The sequence below is a fragment of the Papio anubis genome, chromosome 1, assembly GCF_008728515.1.
Source record: "Papio anubis isolate 15944 chromosome 1, Panubis1.0, whole genome shotgun sequence".
Taxonomy (NCBI): domain Eukaryota; kingdom Metazoa; phylum Chordata; class Mammalia; order Primates; family Cercopithecidae; genus Papio; species Papio anubis.
The window spans coordinates 93,077,083-93,101,632 of NC_044976.1; the positions used below are offsets into that span (position 1 = coordinate 93,077,083).

Consider the following 24,550-nt stretch of genomic DNA (forward strand, 5'->3'; position numbering starts at 1 on the left):
CAAAGGAGATCATTTTAGTACTTTAAGATTTGACGGCCCTGCCAGATTCTGAACTTATAGCCCCTTTGTTTTGGCCAATTTCTTCCATTTGGAATGGCTGTATTTACCCAATGCCTGTACCCCCATTGTATGTAGGAAGCAACTAACTTGCTTTTGATTTTGCAGGCTAATGGGCAGGTCTCGGATGAGACTTTGGACTGTGGACTTTTGAGTTAATGCTGAAATGAATTAAGACTTTGGGGGACTGTTGGGAAGGCATGATTGGTTTTGAAATGTGAGGACGTGAGATTTGGGAGGGGCCAGGTTGGAATGATATGGTTTGGCTGTGTCCCCACCTAAATCTCATCTTGAATTCCCAGTGTTGTAGGAGGGGTAGGTGGGAGGTATTTGAATCATGGGGGCAGGTCTTTCCTGTGCTATTCTAGTGATAGTGAATAAGTTCCGTGCGACCTGATGGTTTTATAAAGAGGAGTTCCCCTGCGCAAGCTCTTTTTGTCTGCCACCATCCACATCAAGTATGACTTGCCTTGCCTTCTGCTGTGATTGTGAAGCCTCCCCAGCCACGTGGAACTGTGAGTCTAATTAAACCTCTTTTTTAAATTGCCCAGGCTCGGGTATGTCTTTATCAGCAGGGTGAAAACAGACTAACACATAGTGTCTCAGAGGATAAGAACAACAATTCTGTAAATGTTTGTTAATTTAGTGAGTAGGCCTACACCTAAAGAGCTGCTTTAAAATTAAATGCAACTTTAATTTTAAAAATTAAACATTTTTGCATTATCAAAGTTAAATATACACTATGGAAATTTGAATAACTAGAAGAAGGCAGGGAGAAAACACTTTTTCTAGTGTTTATCATTAGTGTCATATTTTATTGAATCTAAGATGCACTTTTTTTACATTTTAGCGTCTCTTTTCACATTTTAACTTCTCTGAAATCTGAATGTGTATTTCCTTTTTACTGTGCATACTTTTATCTTGCCTATAAAAATACTGCATATCAACTTGCATGAAACTCAAACTTCGGACTAAAAATTCATTGTTGTTGCCATTCTTCAGTTTATCTTGGAGGTGTGGCTAAGAAAAATGCAAAAAAGAAGAATTTGAGATAAAATCAGATTTTTTTCCTCTTTCCAGAATGAGGGCTGGAGAAAGTAGCTTGGCCTGAGATAGGCAGGTGGAAATCAATGAACTACTCAAAAAAAGAACAACCCAAAGATCATGCCACCAAGTCAAAGTCAAGTGCTCGCTATGTACCAGATGCTGGGTTTTCAGATGTTAAGCTAAAAAGTAAATTAGACAAGAGTTTTGCTGTTGAGAAACTCGTAGACTATTGAAAGAGAGAATGTCGTATCTTAACATTTTACACCAAATTTCTAGTTCATCCCTGGTAATATTTTATTTAAAATATGGTTTGTTGTTGCTTTTTGAGACAGGCTCGCTCTGTGGCCCATGGTGGAGTACATGGTGCCATCATGCCTCACTGCAGCCTTGACCTCCTGGGCTCAAGTGATCCTCCCACCTCAGCCTCCTGAGTAGCTGGAACTATAGGTGTGCGCCACCGTGCCTGGCTAATATTTTAATTTTTTGTAGAGATAGGATCCCAAAGTGTTAGGAAGTTATAGGCGTGAACCACCATGCCTGGACTAAAATATAGTTCTTTATTTACCTATGAATACAGTTATGTTGCATCAGGAAATTAGATTTAAGGTATTATCAACTGCAGGACTCATGTGACTTTTCCCCCCCATCAACAATGCCCAAGATACGTTGTTTAGTAAAGAAGTGGGGTGGAGGAAGCAAGCATAGGACAGAATAAATGAGGTGATTCCATTTCTTCAGTATCATATAATTTCTAATTTAACTGTTGCTGGATGAATACATTTCTGTATGTATTTTATGACTGGTTCAAGAAAATATCTATTCTCTCTTTCCCCGCTAGAGGAAACACGAATGAGGAAATAATACCATTTATCCAGTATGTTCTGTTGAGTGCTCTATGTCAGTAGGCTAGGCTTTGAGATACCAAATTAAATAAATGTTATTTCTAACTCCAGTCTTGTGGCACTATTACTACAAATGCATAGAAAATTTGTACAACTATGACTAGACCTGTGGTAGGAATACAGTTTCATTCTTCTGGTTGTTACCTGGGAGGGTTTCACATTTGAGCCTGATCTTAAGAAATATATAGTGTTTTGCTAAGGGATCAAAGGCGTTCCAGGTAGGGAGAACAGCTTGCACAAAGACATGGAGTTAATGGAATTACATTTGAGAAGGAACTGCAAGGACACAAAGCTGGAGATATTACTATAAATAAAGTATTTATTGAACACTTACCATATTTTAGACATTGTTCTAAGTGTTTTACATTTATTCCTAACAACAGTCTTTTGAAATAATTCTTTCTATTGTCTTCATTTTACAGGTGAGGAATCAGAAAAGTAAAAATGGTATCTACTTATGAGAGGCCTTAAGTTCGAATTAACCATGTGGAAGGTAAAAGGCAGAATAAAACATTTAAATCAAAGTCTTTCAAATGAATTTAGATTCAAAGAACTCAAGAATCATTCAGGAGTTAAGAAAGGTTTTATATTAAATTACAAAGTGAAGTTCATTATTAAAATTCTATTTACTATATTAAGTCATGCATTGCTTAACAATGGAGATATGTTCTGAGAAATGCATTGTTAGGCAATTTTTTTTTCTTTTTTTTTTGTTCTAGACAGAGTTTCACTCTTATTGGCCAGCCTGGAATGCAGTGGTGCAATCTCAGCTCACTGCATCCTCCACCTCGCGGGTTCAAGCGATTCTCCTGCCTCAGCCTCCCGAGTAGCTGGGATTATAGGCATGCGCCACCATGCCTGGCTAATTTTGTATTTTTAGTAGAGACAGGATTTCTCCATTTTGGTCAGGTGGGTCTCAAATTCCTGACCTCAGGTGATCCACCTGCCTTGGCCTCCCAAAGTGCTGGGATTACAGGCGTGAGCCACCACGCCCAGCCCAGTTAGGCAATTTTATTGTTGTATGAATATCACAGAGTGCACTTATACAAACCTAGATGCTATATACACACCCAAGCTGTATGGTATATGGTACAGCGTATTGCTCCTAGGCTGCAAACCTGTACAGCATGTTACTGTATTGAATACTATAGGCAGTTGTAACACAATGGTCTTTTTTTTTTTTTTTTGTCTAAACATGTCTTTTTTTTAGACAGGATCTGGCTGTGTTGCCTAGGCTTTAGTGCAATGGCACAGTCTTGGCTCACTGCAGCCTCCGCCTGCCAGGCGCAAGTGTTTCTCCTGCCTGAGCCTCCCCTGTAGCTGGGACTACAGGCGTGGGCCACCACATCCTGATAATTTTTTTTTTTTCTAGTTGAAAATAGGGTTTTGCAATGTTGGCCAGGCTGGCCTCAAACTCCTGGCCTCAAATGATCCACCCACTTTGGCCTCCCAAAGTGCTGGGATTACGGGTATGAGCCACTGCTCCCAGCCTTTAAACATGTCTTAACATAGAAAAGGTACAGTAAAAATATGGTATAAAAGATCAAAAACAGTATACCTGTATAAGGTGTACTTACCATGAATGGAGCTTGCAGGACTGGAAGTTGCTCTGGGTGAATCATTGAGTGAGTTATGAGTGAATGTGAAGGCCTAGTGTATTATTGCACATGACTGTAGACTTTATAAACACTGTACACTTAGGCTACATGCAATTTATTTTAAAAAATCTTAATTAAAAAAAAAACCACTGTCTTCCCTTTCCACATACTGTCCCACTGGAAGGTCTTCAGGGACAATAAAATGTGTGGCGCTGTCATTCATATGATAGCAGTACCTTCTTCTGGAATATCTTTTGAAGGATCTACTTGAGGCTGTTTTACAGTTAACTTTTTTTTTTACTTAAGTAGGAGTACACTCTAATGATAAAAGTATAGTATAGTAAATACATAAACTAGTAACATAGTCATTTATTATTATTATCAAGCATTATGTACTGTACCTAATTGTTTTATGTGACTGGCAGTGCGGCAGTAGTTTCATCACCACATATATGTGAGTAATGTGTTGTACTGTGGTATGATGTCAGCTATGGTGTCACTAGGTGATAGGAATTTTTCAGCTCCATATAACAAAAGTAATTGCTATCCTGACTTCTGTATAATCACATCTTTGTGTTTCCTATAATTTCATCACCCAAATGTGCATTCCTGAAAACTACAATTTAGTTGTGTTTGTGTTTTTTTTTAATCTAAGTCTCTTAACCTACATATCCCCCTGCCACCTTCCTTTTCCCTTTCTTTCTTACAGTTTATTCCCTGAAGCAGCCAGTTATTTTGACCTGTACAGATTCCGTAGTCTGGATTATGCTGATTGCATAATTTTTCTTCATCCTTTGTATTTTCCGTAAATTGGTAGTTGAATCTAAAACCTTGATCAAATTTAGGTTTTGCTTTGTGTTTTTGGTTTTTTTCCACCTCCTAGGAGTTAGTGTGGTATATTCACCATCAGGAGATATATAACGCCAGGCATGATGGCTCTTACCTGTAATCCCAGCACTTCGGGAGGCCAAGGCAGGAGGATAACTTGAGCCCAGGAGTTTGAGACCAGTCTGGGCAACATAGCAAGACCCTGTCTCTATAAAAAGTAAAAAAACATTAGGCAGGTGTGGTGGCGCATGCCTGCAGTTCCAGCTACTAAGGTGGGATTGAGGCTGCAGTGAACCGCGATGGCATCATGCACTCCAGTCTGGGCAATAGAACAAGATCCTGTCTTGAAAAAAAGAGAGTTATAGTGTCTAATTTTCTCTCTTTTTGTGATTTTTAGCAGCCACTGATGCTCGACACCTAGATCAGTGAATTTATTAAAGCTTGCAATATGGTGATATGTGAATTCTGTTATTTCTTCACTTATAAGGTAGAATGCTTCCACAGAAAGAAACCTCTTCTTTTCTGCTATCTGGTTAGTAGTTGTACCTAGTGGTGCAGTTCAATTAGGAAAAGTTGGATATTAGCTTCTTTATTTACCAATTTTCAAAATAATATGTTAATTTCTTGTTATTTTCTGAAAGTGACCAGTGAATTCTTCTTGTCATTATGAACCTTTTGATTTAATTATTTGTGCTTTCATTACAGCTGTTGTCCTTATTTTTGCCCAATTGTCCCATCTTGGACCAATGGGAGCCTCTTCAAGCTGGCTCCTTAGTGCTTTTGACATGGCTTTAGTGATCTTTGATAGCTTCCATGCTGTCTGTAGTAAGAAGTTCTGGATTCCTCTTAGACATTTCCTGACCCAAATCTAGAATCAAATTTTTTTCATAAGAAGAGGTTGCTTCCTTTTGTTGGGAAGTGGTATTTCAAGATCACAACTGGAATTTAGGGATACTTATTGCTACTAGGTTGGCCATTGTTTCTAGGCTTTTCTTACGGACAGAGCCAGGATATGCATACTGACACTTCCAATCCATACACAAGGTTTCACGATTTTTAAAATTATCATCTTCTATTTACATCTGTATCTCCTTGTATCCCATACTGATAATCCTGATTCTCAAAGACATAGTTGATGGTCAGATTAGAGTATCATGGAAATATTCAGTTGCACTGTCCCACTTTACAAACTCAGTGTTCTCCAAATAGTAATACAAATATTTCTACTGTTAATATGATTATTGCAAATAGTTAATTTTTTTTCACATATGCTCTTTACATTCTTCTTTATTTTTGGGTTGTACTGTATCTGTGTTGTCAGAGCATATTGACACAGGCATGCTTCATTTTATTGTGCTTTACTTTTTTGTGCTTTGGAGGTAATGTGTTTTTTACAAATTGAAAGTTTGTGGCAACCCTGCATTGAGCAAGTCTATTGAAGCCATTTTTCCAACAGCATGTGCTCACTTCATATCTCTGTATCATATTATGGTAATTCTCGTGATATTTCAAACTTTTTCATTATCGTATCTGTTATGGTGATCTGTGATTGGGCATCTTTGTTGTTACTATTGTAATTGTTTTGTGGTGCCGTGAAATTCAAAAGCTAGGTTTCTTGTGCCAGTTAGCCAAGTTGTGAATGCAAAGGAAAAGTTCTTGAAGGAAAACTGCTCCTTCAGTAAACACAAGAATGCTAAGAAACAGCCTTATTGCTGACAGGGAGAAAGTTTGAGTGGTCTGGATAGAAGATCAAACTAGCTGCAACATTCCCTTAAGCTAAAACCTAATCCAGAGCAAGACCCTAACTCTTTTCAGTTCTGTGAAGACTGAGAAAGGTGAGGAAGCTGTAGAAGAAAAGTTTGAGATTAGCAGAGGTTGGTTCATGAGGTTTAAGGAAAGCAGCCATCTCTGTAATATAAAATTGCAAGGTGAAACAGCAAGTACTGATGTAGAAGCTGCAACAAGTTATCCAGAAGATCTAGCTAAGATAATTGATAAAGGTGGACTACACTAAACAACAGGTTTTCAGTGTAGACAAAACAGCTATCTATCAGAAGAAGATGCCACCTAGGACTTTCATAGCTAGAGAAGAGAAGTCAATGCCTTGCTTCAAAGAACAGTCTGACTCTTTTGTTAGGGGATAAAGCAGCAAGCAGTTTTAAGTTGAAGCCAATACTCATTTACCATAGTGAAGATCCTAGGGCCCTTAGGAATTCTAAATTTACTCTGCCCACATGTAAATGGAACAACAAAACCTGGATAGCAGCACATCTGTTTGCAGCATCGTTTATTGAATATTTTAATACCACTGTTGGGACCTACTGCTCTGAAAAAAGATTCCTTTCAAAATGTTACTGCTCATTGTCAATGCACCTGGTCACCCAAGAGCTCTAGTGGAGATGTACAAGGAGATTAGTGTTGTTTTCATGACTGCTAATACAGCATCTTTTCTGTAGCCCATGGATTAAGGAGTAATTTTGACTTTCAAAGCCTATTATTTAAGAAATACATTTTGGAAGGCTGTAGTTTCCATAGATAGTTATCCCTGTGATGGATCTGGGTTAAATAAATAGAAAACCTTCTGGAAAGGATTCAGTATTCTAGGTGCCATTAAGAACATTTGTGATTCATAGAAGAAGGTCAAAATATCCACATTAATGGGATTGGGGTTCAGGATTTCAGTGGAGGAAGTAACTGATGTGATAGAAATAGCAAGAGAACTAGAAGTGGAATCTGAAGATACAACAGAATTGCTTCACTCTCATAATAAAACTTGAAAGGATGGCCGGGTGCGGTGGCTCACGCCTGTAATCCCAGCACTTCGGGAGGCCGAGGTGGGCAGATCATGAGGTCAGGACATTGAAACGATCCTGGCCAACATGGTGAAGCCCCATCTCTACTAAAATACAGAAAATTAGCTGGGCATGGTGGCGTGCGCCTGTAGTCCCAGCTACTCAGGAGGCTGAGACAGGGGAATCCCTTGAACCTGGGAGGCGGAGGTTGTAGTGAGCCGAGATCACACCATTGCACTGTAACATGGCAACAGAGCAAGACTCTGTCTCAAAAAAAAACAAACTTGAAAGGATGAAGAGTTGCCTCTTGTTCATGAGCAAAGAAAGTGATTTCTTCAGATAGAATCTACTCTTGGTGAAGATGATGCGAACATTGTTAAATGACAACAAAGGATTTACAATATTACGTAAACTTGGTTGATGTGACAAGATTTGAGGCGATTGATTGACTCCAATTTCGAAAGTTCTGTTGTGTAAAATGCCATCAAACAGCATAGTATGGCACAGAGAACTCTTTGTGAAAGGAGGAGTCAATCACTATGGCAAACATCAATGCTGTCTTATACGTTGCCACAGCCACCCTAGCCTTCAGCAACCACCGCCATGTTCGTTCAGCAGCCGTTAACATGGAGGCAAGACCCTCAACCAGCAAAAGGATGAACATTTTTTAGCAATAAAGTATTTTAAAAACCAAGATATGTCCATTGATTGTTTTTTAGACATAATGCCATTGGATACTTGATAGACTACAGTATGGTGTAAACATAACTTTTATGTGCACTGGGAAACCAAAATGTTCACGTGACCCACTTTATTGCCATAGTAGCTTTATTGCAGTGGTCTGGAACTGAATGCAGAGTGTCTCTGAGGGTACAGTACTATGTATTCTTCCCCTTTTAACTCTCATTTAGTCCTACTTCTGCAAGTAAATACATACTGAATGCTCACTACCTCTTTTTAGGTCACTGGCTTTATAGTCATTCTCCTTGTCCGGAGCTTGTTCTGTAGTAAATTCCTCAGGAAGAGCTCCCCGAATTCTTTCATGTTGCAAACAGTTTGTCTGTGACCTTTGTACTTGAAGTTTCGTCTGGATGTAAAATCCTAGGTTCACGTTTTCTCTTCTTGAATATCTTAAATGTGTTACTCTATCATTTTCTGACATTGAAGGTTGTTAACAAAGTCTGTGGCTAATCTCATTCATTTGCTTTCCCTTTTAAATGACTTGGTCTTTTGGGTATCCAAAGGATTTTTTTTTCCCCCACATTTAAAAAAAATTCTAGGTTGGGCTCAGTGGCTCATACCTGCAATCCCATCACTTTGGGAGGCTGAGGTGGGCAGATCAGTTGAAGTCAGGAGTTTGAGACCAGCCTGGCCACCATGGTGAAACCCTGTCTCTACTAAAAATACAAAAATTAGCGAGGTGTGGTGGCATGTGCACGTGATCTCAGCTGCTCAGGAGGCTGATACAGGAGAATGTGGGAGGCAGAGGTTCCAGTGAACTGATTGCACCACTGCACTCCAGCCTGGGCAACAGAGTGAGAACCCAGGAGGTGGAGCTTGCAGTGAGCTGAGGTTGTGCCACTGCATTCCAGCCTGGGCGACAGAGCGAGACTCGTCTCAAAAAAAAAAAAAAAAAAATTCTGTTTTGTTTGAATGTATGAAATTTTATATTTGTATATAATTTGTATATTTACTTTCATGTTTTATCTGTTGTGTTTATTTGCTCTTGTATTTTTTATGGTTTCATATTCAATTTTGAAATTATTTTTCTTTCTAAATTTCTAATTATTTTGTTACTACATTTGTAAGTTTAAAAAATATTGTTTTATGCTGTGAGTGTGTGTCTAGCATTGGCTTCTTGTACTTCTTTTAGAGACAAGCTCTCACTGTGTTCTCCCGGTTGGAATGCAGTGGCTATTCACAGGGGCAATCATAGCTCCCTGCAGCCTTGAAGTCCTGGCCTCAAGTGATTCTCTAGCCTCAAGCCTCCCAAATAGCTGGGATTACAGGCACACACCACTGTGCCTGGCTAGCATTGCTTCTTAATTTCTTCTGGATTATTTTGATATCATAGTTTACAGTTTTTATATCTTGTAGGAATGTGTTTCTCACATGCTTTCATTGTCTGTAGGAATGTTATTTTTATTCTTGTATTTTTTCTTACAATGTTGTAAAAGATTTAACTTTGACACTATTCCATTGTTTGCTTTTCTTTTGTTGTCTGAAATTAGTTTTTTCAACTTTTAGAAGAGCAAGTTTGAGTTAGGATAAGTTTTCTAATTTATGCTCTACAGCACCCTCTTCCCTTGTTTTCATGAAGTGTTTGAAAATACTGTTTACTATCTGAGATCTCTAGGCTGTTTCTTTCTTTCACTTTGTTCCTGTGGTCTCACATTATGGTCTATTCCCTGCAGTTTCTCTTCACAGGAGGCTCTGTTCTGAAAGGGAGCTTTAACTGGTTAATGTTGAGTCTTCAAGGGTCCAGGCTGCTCCACCCCCAATAGACCTTACCTTGAACTCCTTGCGCTTGCTTATAGTGCTGTTTGTTGGACTGTGTGGAACACCTCCCAGTTTCAGCTGCTGCTCTCACATTGGTGCTTTAAGCTTTCCAGTGAGTTCTTGTAGTGATGTAGGGATCTTCCCTAGGTGCATAAGATACCCTATTACTTCACTCTGCTACCTTTCAGGTCTTGTAGCTGTTGGTAGGTTGTTACCTCCTATTCATATTTTGGAATTTGTAGAAATACTTTGTCGTCTAATTTTCTAGTTTTCTGTATGTATTGTCCATGGGTTTTGGGTTTTACTATCCTAGTTGCTCAGTCAGGTTTTTTTCTTGGGAGTTGGAGGATGGGTTCAGGGAACTTCAAAATAATCCCATTCATCTCAAATCACTAGAATGAAGATAGAATTTTAAATAAATGCCAGTAGGATAATTGGTTAGCCATTGGAAACACGATAAAATGAGATCTGCATCTCATACCATATGTAAGGATAAATCCATTAAAGTATACAAGCGCCGGAGAAAAACATGGGTGGATTCCTCTGTAACCTGGGTGTAGGGAAAGCTTTTGTGTGACTCAAAAATCCAGGTGCAACAAAAGAAAATATTGACACATTTGACTATATAAAATTAAAAAGCTTCTGTGTGGTAAAAACCCACCATAACAAAAGACAAATGACAAACTTATAGAACATGTCTGTAATATATATCACAGATAAAGGGCTAATAAATATATAAATGATTCTTAAACATGTGATTACCTCACTTAAAATAAGAGAAATGCAAATTTAATCTATACTAAGATACTGTTTCACATATTACATTGGCAAAAACTTAAAATGTAACAATATACTTTATTGGTGGGGCTGTAAAGAAACTGGAACTCTCTTACAATCCTGGTGGTAATGCAGAGGTACAGCCTTTGTGGAGGGGAATTTGACTATAGCTAACAAAACTGCGTATGCATTTGTGTATTGATTCAGCAGTCCCACTGAGGATACAGCTCTGAAAGTGTGCAAATACAGATGTGTAAGATTATTTATTGGAGCATTGCTTGTTGTTACAAACTATTGGAGACAACCTAAATGCCCATACATAAGAGGTGGTTGAGTAAACTATGGTACTTACACACAATGGAGTGTTATAGAGCTGTGAAGAAAAATAAAGATGCTTTCTACGGACTGATAGAAAGTGATTTCTAGGAAACATTAAGTGAAAAGTACAAAAGACTATGTATGCTATCTTTTATGTAAGAAAGAAGGGAAAATCAAATAAAGATGTGATTTGCTCGTTTTGTACAAAAAGAAACAAGATGGATAAATAAGGAAATTATGAAACTGGTCACTTAGAGGGTATGAATAAGAACAAGGTCAAAAGGAAGGGGTGGTTGAACAGGGTAAGAGGATATTTTTGGGATAATCAGAGAAATTGGAATAAGGTCTGATTGGTTTTAGTATTCTATCCATGTTAATTTCATGATTTTGATAATTGTACTGTAGTTATGTAAGAGAAAGTCTTTTTAGAATATAAACACTGAAGTATTTAGAAGTAACTTAATCTCAGATGGCTCAGGAAAAAATGCACGTGTGTGTATATATAGAGAAAAGAAGAATAAAGCAGATTTGGTAGAACATTAATTGGGAAATCTAGATGGAAGGCTTAGAGAATTCTGTGTATTATTCTAGCAGATTTTTGGTATGTTTGCGATCATATCAGAATTAAAAGTTTATTTTAAAAATACTGTGCAATTGCTATAAGCCATTTTCCCAGAATTCCCTCTGTAAGATAACTTATGTGGCCCTTCTGCCTTTTTTCTAAAGAACTTCCATATTCTTATGGAACACTATTTTATAGTTGTTGTGGAGGCACCAATTTTATGAGTGTAGTGAATCTTATAAACAAGTTACGAAATATTCTTTAGTTATCAACTCTTGCATTGGTATTGTATATAATTTTTAAAATGGTCTTTACATTAAAAAACGGTTTAGATGTATTTAGGAGGTATAAGTGCAGATTTCTTATATGCATATATTACATAGTAGTGAGGTCTGGCCTTTTGGTGTACCCATCACCAGAATAGTGAACGTTCTCTCCAATAGGTAATTTTTCAACCCTCACCCCGCCATCCTCCCACCTTTTGTAATCTGCAGTGTTTGTTATTCCACTCTGTATGTCTATGTGTACACGTCGTTAAGCTCCCACTTATAAGTGAGAACATTTGATATTTGACTTTCTTGAAGTTATTTCATGGGATAATGGCCTCCAGTTCTGTCCATATAAGATGGTATCTCATTGTGGTTTTAGTTTGCATTTCTCTGATGATTAGTGATGTTGAACATTTTTTCATGTTTTTGGCTCCTTGTATGTCTTCTTTTGAAAAATGTCTGTTCATGTTCTTTACTCACTGTTTAATAGGGTTACTTGTATTTTCTTGTTGAGCTGAGTTCCTTGTATATTCTGGATATTAGCCCTTTATTGGATGCATAGTTTGCAAATATTTTTTGCCATTCTGTAGGTTGTCTTTTGCTATGTAGCAGCTTTTTAGTTTAAGCTCATTTGTCTGTTTTTGTTTTTGTTGTGCTTGGTTTTGAGACTTGGTTTTAAATTCTTTGCCTAGGCCAATGTCTAGAAGAGTTTTCTCTTGTTTTATAAACAAGTTATGAAATGTGCTTATCAGCTTCTGATATTTGTGAAGTTTTAGGTCTTATGGTAAGGTCATTAATCCATCTTGCGTTAATTTTTGTATGTGGTGAGAGGTAGGGGTCCAGTTTCGTTCTTCTGCATATGGCTATCTAATTTTCCCAGCACTGTTTTTTGAATGGGGTGTCCTTTCCCCAGTGCATATTTTTGTCGACTTTGTAGAAGATCAGTTGGTTGTAGGTATGTGGCTTTATTTCTGGGTTCTGTATTCTGTTTGTATAGAAATTTTAGAATTAGCATGTTGGGATTTTGGTGGAGATTGCTTCTAATATATAGATCACTTTCTAATATTGGTTATATTGCCCTCTTTTTTTTGGATCAGTGTTGCCTTGAGCTTATAAAATGTGTTAATTTTTCCAAAAATTAAACTTTTAGTGTAGTTTTCTCTCTACACTACACTTCTTTCTTTTTATTTCATTATTTTTTGCTTCTATCTGTATTTTTATATTTTTCGGCTGGGCGCGGAAGCTCACACCTGTAATCCCAGCACTTTGGGAGGCCGAGGCGGGCAGACCGTGAGCTCAAGAAATCAAAACTATTCTGGCCAACGTGGTGAAACCTTGTCTCTACTAAAAATACAAAAATTAGCTGGGCGTGGTGGTGCGCACCTGTAGTCTGAGCTACTTGGGAGGCTGAGGCAGGAGAATTGCTTGAACCTCGGAGGTGGAGGTTGCAGTGAGCCAAGATCATGCCACTGTGCTCCAGCCTGGGTGGCAGAGTGAGACTCCATCTCAAAAAAAAAAGAAAGAAAAAAAAAAGGAGTCCACTATGTTGCCCAGACTGGTCTCAAACTACTGGACTCAGGCAGTTCTCCTGCCTTGGCCTTCTAAAGTGCTGTGATTACAGGTGTAAGCCACTGCAGCTGACCATTTTCATTTATTTTAAATTATTTTAGACACTGGATAACATGCTGAACCTTCTTTTTTAATATATGCATTTAAGGTTATAAAGTTCTTTGTGAACACTGCTTTACTTGGAGTCTGCAGGTTTTTCATTATATAAACCTTTAAATTTGGTAAGTCTGTTGTTACATATATTATTCATTTCTAAATATTTTCTGATTTCTTTGACCCAGGACTTTTTACCACCCCAAAGTTCAGTGTTTTCAACGATTATCTTTTACCTTCAATTCTGTGGGTGGCTGGGCAGTTCCTCTGCTGGTTTTGTCTAGGTTCACTTGTAAGACTATTGATTTCTTTTTTCCATTATTTCATTTTTTGTTGGGAACAGGCCCCCAAATCTGGCCATAAACTGGTCCCAAAACTGGCCATAAACAAAATCTCTGCAGTACTATGACATGTTCGTGATGGCCATGATGCCCATGTTGAAGGTTGTGGGTTTACCGGAATGAGGGCAAGGAATACCTGGCCCACCCAGGGCAGAAAACTGCTTAAGGCATTCTTAAACCCCAAACAATAGCATGAGCCATCTGTGCCTTAAGAACATGTTCCTGCTGCAGATAACTAGCCAGACCCATCCCTTTTTTGGGCCCATCCCTTTATTTCCTGTAAGAAATGCTTTTAGTTAATCTATAATCTATAGAAAAAATGCTTATCACTGGCTTGCTGTCAATAAATGTGTGAGTAAATCTCTGTTTGGGGCTCAGCTCTGAAGGCTGTGAGACCCCTGATTTCCCACTCTACACCCTATATTTCTCTGTGTGTGTCTTTAATTCCTCTAGTGCTGCTGGGTTTGGGTCTCCACGACTGAGCTGATCTCGGCAAGTGGCGCCCATACATGGGGCTTGAACCCAGGTTGAAGGGTCACTGAGCAACAGTTAGAGAACGTGGAACTAAGCTGGAGGACATCCGAGTACTCTTAAGCAATCCCGTGGTAAGAATGGGAGCTCAGAAGCATCAGGGTAACATTGGGACAAGTGTGGGCTCTGGTTTGTTCCACCTTGGAACCTTTTCACACTGATGAGGAGGAGGAAGGAGAGTATAACGAAGTAACAGAGCAGGTCTGTTTGCCAGCTAAAGCTAAAGCGGCAAAGGAGGAAGAGGTTCATTCCTACCTTTCTGCACCCCCTCCTTATTTTGAAGAAAAAGAGTGGCCTTACCCTCCAGATCTTTCTTTTCCAGAGGACACTGTGCGAAAAGTAGTTGCCCCAGTGACTGTTCGAGCAGCGCCTCGAGCGACTGCTCTCGGTTCCATTCAGGCAGGAATTCAGCAAGCTAGAGGAGAGGGTGATTTAGAGGCTTGGCAGTTGCCTGTTAGAATACACGCCACAGATCAACAGGGAAATATTCTAGCTACATTTGAGCTTTTTCCTTTTAAATTACTCAAAGAATTTAAACAAGCTAATAATCAATATGGACCAGGTTCTCCTTTTGTAATTGGACTGTTAAAGAATGTTGCTGTTTCCAGTTGGATGATTCCTACTGACTGGGACGCTCTTACTCGAGCTTGTCTAACTCCTGCTCATTTATTACAATTTAAAACTTGGTGGGCAAATGAAGCTTCCATTCAGGCTGCTCGCAACACCCAGGCCCAACCTCAAATTAATGTAACTGCAGACCAACTTTTGGGGGTCAGCGGCTGGTCTGGTTTAGATGCACAAGTGGTTATGCAGAATGATGCCATAGAGCAGCTTAGGGGAGTGTGCATTAGAGCTTGGGAAAAAAATCACTTCAGGTGGAGAACAATACCCTTTAGTGCTGTAAAACAGAGACCAAAAGAACCATACATGGATTTTATAGCTCGGTTACAGGAGTCTCTTAAAAAGGTGATTGCAGATTCAGCTGCTCAGGATATAGTGTTGTGATTTTTAGCTTTCGGCAATGCTAATCCCGAGTGCCAGTCTGCTCTGCGACCTATTAGAGGGAAATCACATTTAGTTGATTATATCAAGGCCTGTGACGGTATTGGAGGTAATCTGCATAAGGCTACTCTGCTAGCCCGGGAAATGGCAGGACTGAGAGTGGGTAAAGGAAATACTCTGTTTCCTGGAGCTTGTTTTAACTGTGGGAAGCATGGTCAGACTAAAAAAGAATGTAGAAAAAACCAGCGAGTCAGGCCACCAGATAGGGGAGAAAAGAAAATTGCTAAGCCTGAAATATGTACAAAATGTAAAAAAGGAAAACATTGGGCTAATCAGTGTCACTCTAAGTTTGATAAAGATGGGAACACGATTTTGGGAAATGCCATGAGGGCCCGTCACGAGCCCCATTCCAAATGGGGGCATTTCTGGCTCAACCATTCCCTCACCCTTGTACAATGTCTGTCCCTTGCCACAGCTGGTAGTGCCGCAGTAGATTTATGCTGCACAAATGCTGTGAGCCTTCTGCCTGGGGAACCCCCGCAAAAGGTCCCAACAGGAGTCTGTGGACCCTTGCCAGCATGGACGATAGGATTACTTCTAGGAAGGTCTAGTTTAAATTTAAAAGGAGTACAAATACATACAGGAGTCATTGATTCAGATTACAATGGGGAAATTCAAATTGTTATATCTACTTCTGTTTCCTGGAAAGCAGAGCCAGGAGAGCGTGTAGCACAGCTCCTGATTGTGCCATATGTGGAAATGGGGACAAGTGAAATTAAACGAACAGGAGGATTTGGAAGCACAAATAAACAAGGCAAAGCAGCTTATTGAGTGAAACAATTACTAATAAATGTCCTACCTGTGAAATAACTATTCAGGGAAAGAAATTTAAAGGTTTGGTAGGTATAGGAGCAGACATTTCAATCATTTCTCTACAGCACTGGCCGTCTGTGTGGCCAATTCAACCCGCTCAATTTAACATAGTTGGAGTTGGTGAAGCCCTTGGAGTATATCAAAGTAGTGATATTTTGCATTGTGAAGGGCCCGATGGACAACCTGGGACTATTCAACCAATTATAACTTCTGTACCTGTAAATCTATGGGGAAGAGATTTATTACAACAATGGGGAGCACAAGTTCTAATTCCAGAGCAGTTATACAGCCCTCACAGTCAATGTCTGATGGATGAAATCAAGTATGTCCTTGGTATGGGACTAGGAAAAATTTGCAAGATTTGAAGGAACCTCTTTAAGTGGAAAGACAAAGTTCCTATGAAGGTTTAGGATATCATTTTTGATGGCAGCCATTGTTAAGTCTCCAGAATGTATACCTTTAAAATGGTTAATAGATAAGCCAATTTGGATAGAACAATGGCAACTAAGTCAAAAGAAACTGGAAGCTTTAGAGGACTTCGTTAATGAACAGTTAGAAAAAGGACACATAACTCCAACATTTTCCCCTTGGAATTCTCCAGTTTTCATAATTAAGGAAAAAAATCAGGTAAATGGAGAATGTTAACTGATTTAAGAGCCATTAATTCAGTTATATAACCTAGGGGAGTATTGCAGCCAGGATTGCCTTCTGCTATGATTCCAAAAAATTGGGCTTTAATAGTCATAGATTTAAAAGACTGTTTCTTTACTCTCCCCTTAGCTGAGCAGGACTGTGAACGGTTTGCATTTACAATTCCTGCAATAAACAACCTGCAGCCTGCTAAGCGTTTTCGTTGGAAAGTGTTGCCACAAGACATGTTAAACAGTCCAACAATTTGCCAGACTTATGTAGGGCAAGCAATTGAACCTACTGGTAAAAAATTTTCACAGTGTGACATTAGTCATTATATGGACAATATACTTTGTGCCGCCCCTACTTGAGAAGTATTACTCCAATGTTATGATCACTTATACAAAATTCAGTTTCTGGCGCTGGTTTCATTATGCTCCTGACAAAATTCAGACTACTACTCCTTACTCCTACTTGGGAACCTTAGTAAATGACATTGCCATTCTGCCACAGAAAGTAGCCATATGTAGGGATCAATTGAAAACATTAAATGACTTGCAAAAATTACTAGGGGACGTTAACTGGATACGACCTGCTCTAGGCATTCCTACCTATGCCGTGAGTAATCTATTTTCTATCCTTAGAGGAGATCCTAGTCTCACTAGCCCTCGGCAATTAACAAAAGAGGCTGAGGCAGAGCTGCAGCTAATCGAAAAGCAAGTCCATAAAACTCAAATAAATAGAATAGATCCAGAGAAGACTCTAGATTTGCTAATATTTCCAACTCAGCATTCACCTACTGGTGTTACTGTCCAAGAGCAGGACTTAGTAGAGTGGCTTTTTCTTCCACATGCTAATTCATGGACTCTAACTCCTTATTTGGATCAAATCACTACTATGATAGGAAATGGGAGAACTTGGATTGTTAAATTACATGGATATGATCCTGGAAAAATTATCATCCCTCTCACGAAGGCACAAATACAGCAAGCTTTTATAAATAGTCTTACTTGGCAAACCCATTTAGCTGACTTTGTGTGTATTCTTGATGATCATTTTCCTAAAATGAAACCGTTTCAATTTTTGAAATGAACTAATTGGATCCTCCCTAGAATAACTAAATTTAAACCAATTGAAGGTGCTGAGAATGTTTTTACAGATGGGTCTAGTAATGGTAAAGCTTCTTATTCTGGATCAAAAGGCAAAGTTTTCCAGATGCCTTATACTTCAGCTCAGAAAGCGGAGCTTATAGCTGTAATTGAGATATTGACTGCTTTTAATATGCCTATTAATGGGATTTTTGATTCTTCATATGTGGTTCATTCCACACAATTAATTGAAAATGCTCAGTTATGATTTTTTCTGCCCATGTTAAACGTCACCTTTTGCAGTGTTTTGCGGTGATGGGCATTCCAGCGTCTATTAAAACAGATAATGCACCAGGCTATACTAGGCAAGCTCTAGCTACATTTTTCTCTATATAGAATATTAAACACATCACTGGTATCCCATATAATTCTCAAGGACAAGCCATAGTGAAAAGAATGAATCTCTCCCAGAAACAGCAGTTGCAAAAGCAGAGGAGGCGGTAAACAGGGACTGTGGGACAACCCATATAAAATTGAATCTAGCATTATTAACTTTAAATTTTTTTAGTCTGCCTAAAGGCTAGGTGCTATGAGCAGCTGAACAGCAGCTGCAGAAATCAACTGCAAAGACAGAAGCAGAACAACTGGTTTGGTGGAGAGATCTGATAACAAAAAGTTGGGAAATAGGTAAAATAATAACTTGGGGTAGAGGTTATGCTTGTGTTTCTCCAGGACCGAATGAACAGCCAATTCGGATACCATCAAGACACTTGAAACCTTATCATGAGCCAGATGCTGAGGAAGAGATTCCGGGAGGATCCCAAGGACCCCCCCCCAGTTGCAGCCATGTTGAGACTGATGCTGAGGAGGACCCCAACTGTCATGAGCAGCACCCGTCAAACACGGCCATCTACTTGGGGACAGATCAAGAAGCTGTCACAGATGGTAGAAGAAAACCTGAGGAAAGCAGGACAACCAGTCACAATGAGTTATTTAATGGTAGCTATGATAGTGGTGATCACCATTGCTGTGAGTATTCCTTCAACAAGGGCTGACACAGAGAACAATTATACTTATTGGGCATATTTATCAATCTTGGCTGGCAGTAATGCCAGAAGGTAATTGCTCTATGGCACAGTTACACATACTTTCTGATCTCAGTATTTACCATAATGAATCTGCTCCTATAATTGAGGCATACCACCCTCAAAAACCTATTTGTGAACAAAATTGAACCTGGCCAGAAAAAATGAACATACTTGTTTAGGAAGATTGCATTGCAGAACAGGCAGAGGTGCTGTGCAGTGATTCCTATGGAATCATTATTGATTGGTCCCCTAAGGGGATGTTGAGCTTAAATTGCACCTCTCAGTCTGTGTGCCACAGCCACACTATGTTCAGCTGGTCTGAACAAAACGGTCAGATGGTAGAAATTGTAAGAAGTACGGCAAGAGTTCCTATTATCTGGAAACATGGCAGTATAGTGGCACCTCAGCCTCAAATGATATGGCCCACTGTAGGAGTTAAACATAAGGATTTGTGGAAACTATTAATGGCTCTGAATAAGATGAAAATTTGGCAAGGAATAAAAAAGCATCTAGAAGGACACTCTACAAACTTGTCTTTGGATATTGCAAAATTAAAGCATCCCAGGCACACCTGACCTTAATGCTAGGAACTGGAGTGCTTGAAGGAGCTGCAGGCAGATTAGCAGCTAGTAACCCATTAAAATGGATAAAAACACTTGGAAGCTCTGTGATTTCAACCATGATTGTGCTTTTAATCTGTGTTGTTTGTCTTTGTATAGTCTGCAGATGCGGATCTGGACTCCTGCAAGAAGTAGCTCACCATGACAAAGCTGCCTTTGCTTTTATCACTTTGCAAAACAAATAAGGGGGACATGTTGGGAACAGCCTCCTCCCCCCGCCCCCGCCAATATCTGGCCATAAACTGGCCCCAAAACTGGCCATAAACAAAATCTCTGCAGCACTGTAACATGTTCGTGATGGCCATGATGCCCATGCTGAAGGTTGTGGGTTTACCAGAATGAGGGCAAGGAACACCTGGCCTACCCAGGGCGGAAAACCGCTTAAGGCATTCTTAAACCACAAACAATAGCATGAGCAATCTATGCCTTAAGAACATGCTCCTGCTGTAGATAACTAGCCAGAGCCCATCTCTTTGTTTTGGCCCATCCCTTTATTTCCTGTAAGAAATGCTTTTAGTTAATTTATAATCTGTGGAAAAATGCTTATCACTGACTTGCTGTCAATAAATATGTGGGTAAATCTCTGTTTGGGGCTGTCAGCTCTGAAGGCTGTGAGACCCCTGATTTCCCATTCCACACCCTGTATTTCTGTGTGTGTGTCTTTAATTCCTCTAGCGCCACTGGGTTAGGGTCTCCACGACTGAGCTAATCTCAGCAATTTTTACCCCTTCTAGTAGTTTCCTATTAGTTGTTCTCTCTCTTTTTTCTTTTACAACTTACCCTAGAATTTTTAACATGGGTTTCACTTTTTTTCAAGTCTGAACATTAATCAGTAATACTTTTTTTTTTCTTCTTCTTTTTTTAAATTATACTTTAAGTTCTAGGGTACATGTGCACAATGTGCAGGTTTGTTACATATGTATACATGTGCCATGGTGGTGTGCTGCACCCATCAACTCGTCAGCACCCATCAACTCGTCATTTACATCAGGTATAACTCCCAATGCAATCCCTGCCCCTCCCACCTCCCCATGATAGGCCCCGGTGTGTGATGTTCCCCTTCCTGAGTCCAAGTGATCTCATTGTTCAGTTCCCACCTATGAGTGAGAACATGCGGTGTTTGGTTTTCTGTTCTTGCGATAGTTTGCTGAGAATGATGGTTTCCAGCTACATCCATGTCCCTACAAAGACACAAACTCATCCTTTTTTATGGCTTCATAGTATTCCATGGTGTATATGTGCCACATTTTCTTAATCCAGTCGTCACTGATGGACATTTGGGTTGATTCCAAGTCTTTGCTATTGTGAATAGTGCCGCAATAAACATATGTGTGCATGTGTCTTTATAGCAGCATGATTTATAATCCTTTGGGTATATACCCAGTAATGGGATGGCTGGGTCATATGGTACTTCTAGTTCTAGATCCTTGAGGAATCGCCATACTGTTTTCCATAATGGTTGAACTAGTTTACAGTCTCACCAACTGTGTAAAAGTGTTCCTATTTCTCCACATCCTCTCCAGCACCTGTTGTTTCCTGACTTTTTAATGATTGCCATTCTAACTGGTGTGAGATGGTATCTCATTGTGGTTTTGATTTGCATTTCTCTGATGGCCAGTGATGATGAGCATTTTTTCATGTGTCTGTTGGCTGTATGAATGTCTTCTTTTGAGAAATGTCTGTTCATATCCTTTGCCCACTTTTTGATGGGGTTGTTTGTTTTTTTCTTGTAAATTTGTTTGAGTTCTTTGTAGGTTCTGGATATTAGCCCTTTGATGAATAGATTGCAAAAATTTTCTCCCATTCTGTAGGTTGCCTGTTCACTCTGATGGTAATTTCTTTTGCTGTGCAGAAGCTCTTTAATTTAATTAGATCCCATTTGTCAATTTTGGCTTTTGTTGCCGTTGCTTTTGGTGTTTTAGACATGAAGTCTTTTCCCATGCCTATGTCCTGAATGATATTACCTAGGTTTTCTTCTAGGATTTTTATGGTATTAGGTCTAATTAAGTCTCTAATGCATCTTGAATTAATTTTCGTATAAGGAGTAAGGAAAGGATCCAGTTTCAGCTTTCTACTTATGGCTAGCCAATTTTCCTAGCACCATTTATTAAATAGGGAATCCTTTCCCCATTTCTTGTTTTTCTCAGGTTTATCAAAGATCAGATGGCTGTAGATGTGTGGTATTATTTCTGAGGACTCTGTTCTGTTCCATTGGTCTATATCTCTGTTTTGGTACCAGTACCATACTATTTTGGTTACTGTAGCCTTGTAGTATAGTTTGAAGTCAGGTAGCGTGATGCCTCCAGCTTTGTTCTTTTGACTTAGGATTGTCTTGGAGATGCGGCCTCTTTTTTGGTTCCATATAAACTTTAAAGCAGTTTTTTCCAATTCTGTGTAGAAACTCATTGGTAGCTTGATGGGGATGTCATTGAATCTATAAATTACCTTGGGTAGTATGGCCATTTTCACGATATTGATTCTTCCTATCCATGAGCATGGTATGTTCTTCCATTTGTTTATGTCCTCTTTTATTTCACTGAGCAGTGGTTTGTAGTTCTCCTTGAAGAGGTCCTTTACATCCCTTGTAAGTTGGATTCCTAGGTATTTTATTCTCTTTGTAGCAATTGTGAATGGAAGTTCATTCATGATTTGGCTCTCTGTTTGTCTGTTACTGGTGTATAAGAATGCTTGTGATTTTTGCACATTAATTTTGTATCCTGAGACTTTGCTGAAGTTGCTTATCAGCTTAAGGACATTTTGGGCTGAGACAATGGGGTTTTCTAAATATACAATCATGTCATCTGCAAACAGGGACAATTTGACTTCTTCTTTTCCTAACTGAATACCCTTGATTTCTTTCTCTTGCTTGATTGCCCTAGCCAGAACTTCCAACACTATGTTGAATAGGAGTGGTGGGAGAAGGCATCCCTGTCTTGTGCCAGTTTTCAGAGGGAATGCTTCCAGTTTTTGCCCATTCAGTATGATGTTGGCTGTGGGTTTGTCATAAATAGCTCTTATGATTTTGAGATACGTTCCATCAATACCGAATTTATTGAGAGTTTTTAGCATGAAGGGCTGTTGAATTTTGTCAAAGGCCTTTTCTGCATCTATTGAGATAATCATGTGATTTTTGTCTTTGGTTCTGTTTATATGCTGGATTATGTTTATTGATTTGCGTATGTTGAACCAGCCTTGCATCCCAGGGATGAAGCCAACTTGATCATGGTGGATAAGCTTTTTGATATGCTGCTGGATCCAGTTTGCCAGTATTTTATTGAGGATTTTTGTATCGATGTTCATCAGGGATATTGGTCTAAAATTCTCTTTTTTTGTTGTATCTTTGCCAGGCTTTGGTATCAGGATGATGTTGTAGGGAGGATTCCCTCTTTTTCTATTGATTGGAATAGTTTAAGAAGGAATGGTACCAACTCCTCCTTGTACCTCTGGTAGAATTCAGCTGTGAATCCATGTGGTCCTGAACTTTTTTTGGTTGGTAGGCTATTAATTATTGCCTCAATTTCAGAGCCTGCTATTGGTCTATTCAGGGATTCAGCTTCTTCCTGGTTTAGTCTTGGGAGAGTGTAAGTGTCCAGGAAATTATCCATTTCTTCTAGATTTTCTAGTTTATTTGCGTAGAGGTGTTTATAGTATTCTCTGATGGTAGTTTGTATTTCTGTGAGGTCGGTGGTGATATCCCCTTTATCATTTTTTATTGCATCTATTTGATTCTTCTCTCTTTTCTTCTTTATTAGTCTTGCTAGCGGTCTATCAATTTTGTTGATCTTTTCAAAAAACCAACTCCTGGATTCATTGATTTTTTGGAGGGTTTTTTGTGTCTCTATCTCCTTCAGTTCTGCACTGATCTTAGTTATTTCTTGCCTTCTGCTAGCTTTTGAATGTGTTTGCTCTTGCTTCTCTAGTTCTTTTAATTGTGATGTTAGAGTGTCAATTTTAGATCTTTCCTGCTTTCTCTTGTGGGCATTTAGTGCTATAAATTTCCCTCTACACACTGCTTTAAATGTGTCCCAGAGATTCTGGTATGTTGTATCTTTGTTCTCATTGGTTTCAAAGAACATCTTTATTTCTGCCTTCATTTCGTTGTGTACCCAGTAGTCATTCAGGAGCAGGTTATTCAGTTTCCATGTAGTTGAGCGGTTTTGATTGAGTTTCTTAGTCCTGAGTTCTAGTTTGATTGCACTGTGGTCTGAGAGACTGTTATAATTTTTGTTCTTGTACATTTGCTGAGGAGTGCTTTACTTCCAATTATGTGGTCAATTTTGGAATAAGTGTGATGTGGTGCTGAGAAGAATGTATATTCTGTTGATTTGGGGTGGAGAGTTCTGTAGATGTCTATTAGGTCTGCTTGCTGCAGAGATGAGTTCAATTCCTGGATATCCTTGTTAACTTTCTATCTCGTTGATCTGTCTAATGTTGACAGTGGGGTGTTGAAGTCTCCCATTATTATTGTATGGGAGTCTAAGTCTCTTTGTAAGTCTCTAAGGACTTGCTTTATGAATCTGGGTGCTCCTGTATTGGGTGCATATATATTTAGGATAGTTAGCTCTTCCTGTTGAATTGATCCCTTTACCATTATGTAATGGCCTTCTTTGTCTCTTTTGATCTTTGATGGTTTAAAGTCTGTTTCATCAGAGACTAGTATTGCAACCCCTGCTTTTTTTTTGTTCTCCATTTGCTTGGTAGATCTTCCTCCATCCCTTTATTTTGAGCCTATGTGTGTCTCTGCATGTGAGATGGGTCTTCTGAATACAGCAGACTGATGGGTCTTGACTCTTTATCCAGTTTGCCAGTCTGTGTCTTTTAATTGGAGCATTTAGTCCATTTACATTTAAGGTTAATATTGTTATGTGTGAACTTGATCCTGCCATTATGATATTAACTGGTTATTTTGCTCGTTAGTTGATGCAGTTTCTTCCTAGCCTCAATGGTCTTTACATTTTGGCATGTTTTTGCAATGGCTGGTACCGGTTGTTCCTTTCCGTGTTTAGTGCTTCCTTCAGGGTCTCTTGTAAGACAGGCCTGGTGGTGACAAAATCTCTAAGCATTTG

At 39.1% G+C, this 24,550-nt stretch overlaps 1 protein-coding gene across 5 annotated transcripts in view; it reads left to right on the forward strand.

The window, feature by feature from the left end:
- Positions 1–24,550, forward strand: part of ABCD3 (ATP binding cassette subfamily D member 3) — a 100,037-nt gene that overhangs the window by 12,056 nt on the left and 63,431 nt on the right. Inside the window, exon 1 of one of the 5 annotated variants that reach the window (XM_009213262.4) lies at positions 1,594–2,499. The exons of 3 other annotated variants lie outside the window; for them this stretch is intronic. The gene's annotated coding sequence lies outside the window, so the exon portion shown is untranslated. Of the gene's footprint in view, positions 1–1,593; positions 2,500–18,786; positions 18,806–24,550 lie in introns of those variants that run through there. One more of the 5 variants, XM_031650984.1, reaches the window with a different exon arrangement.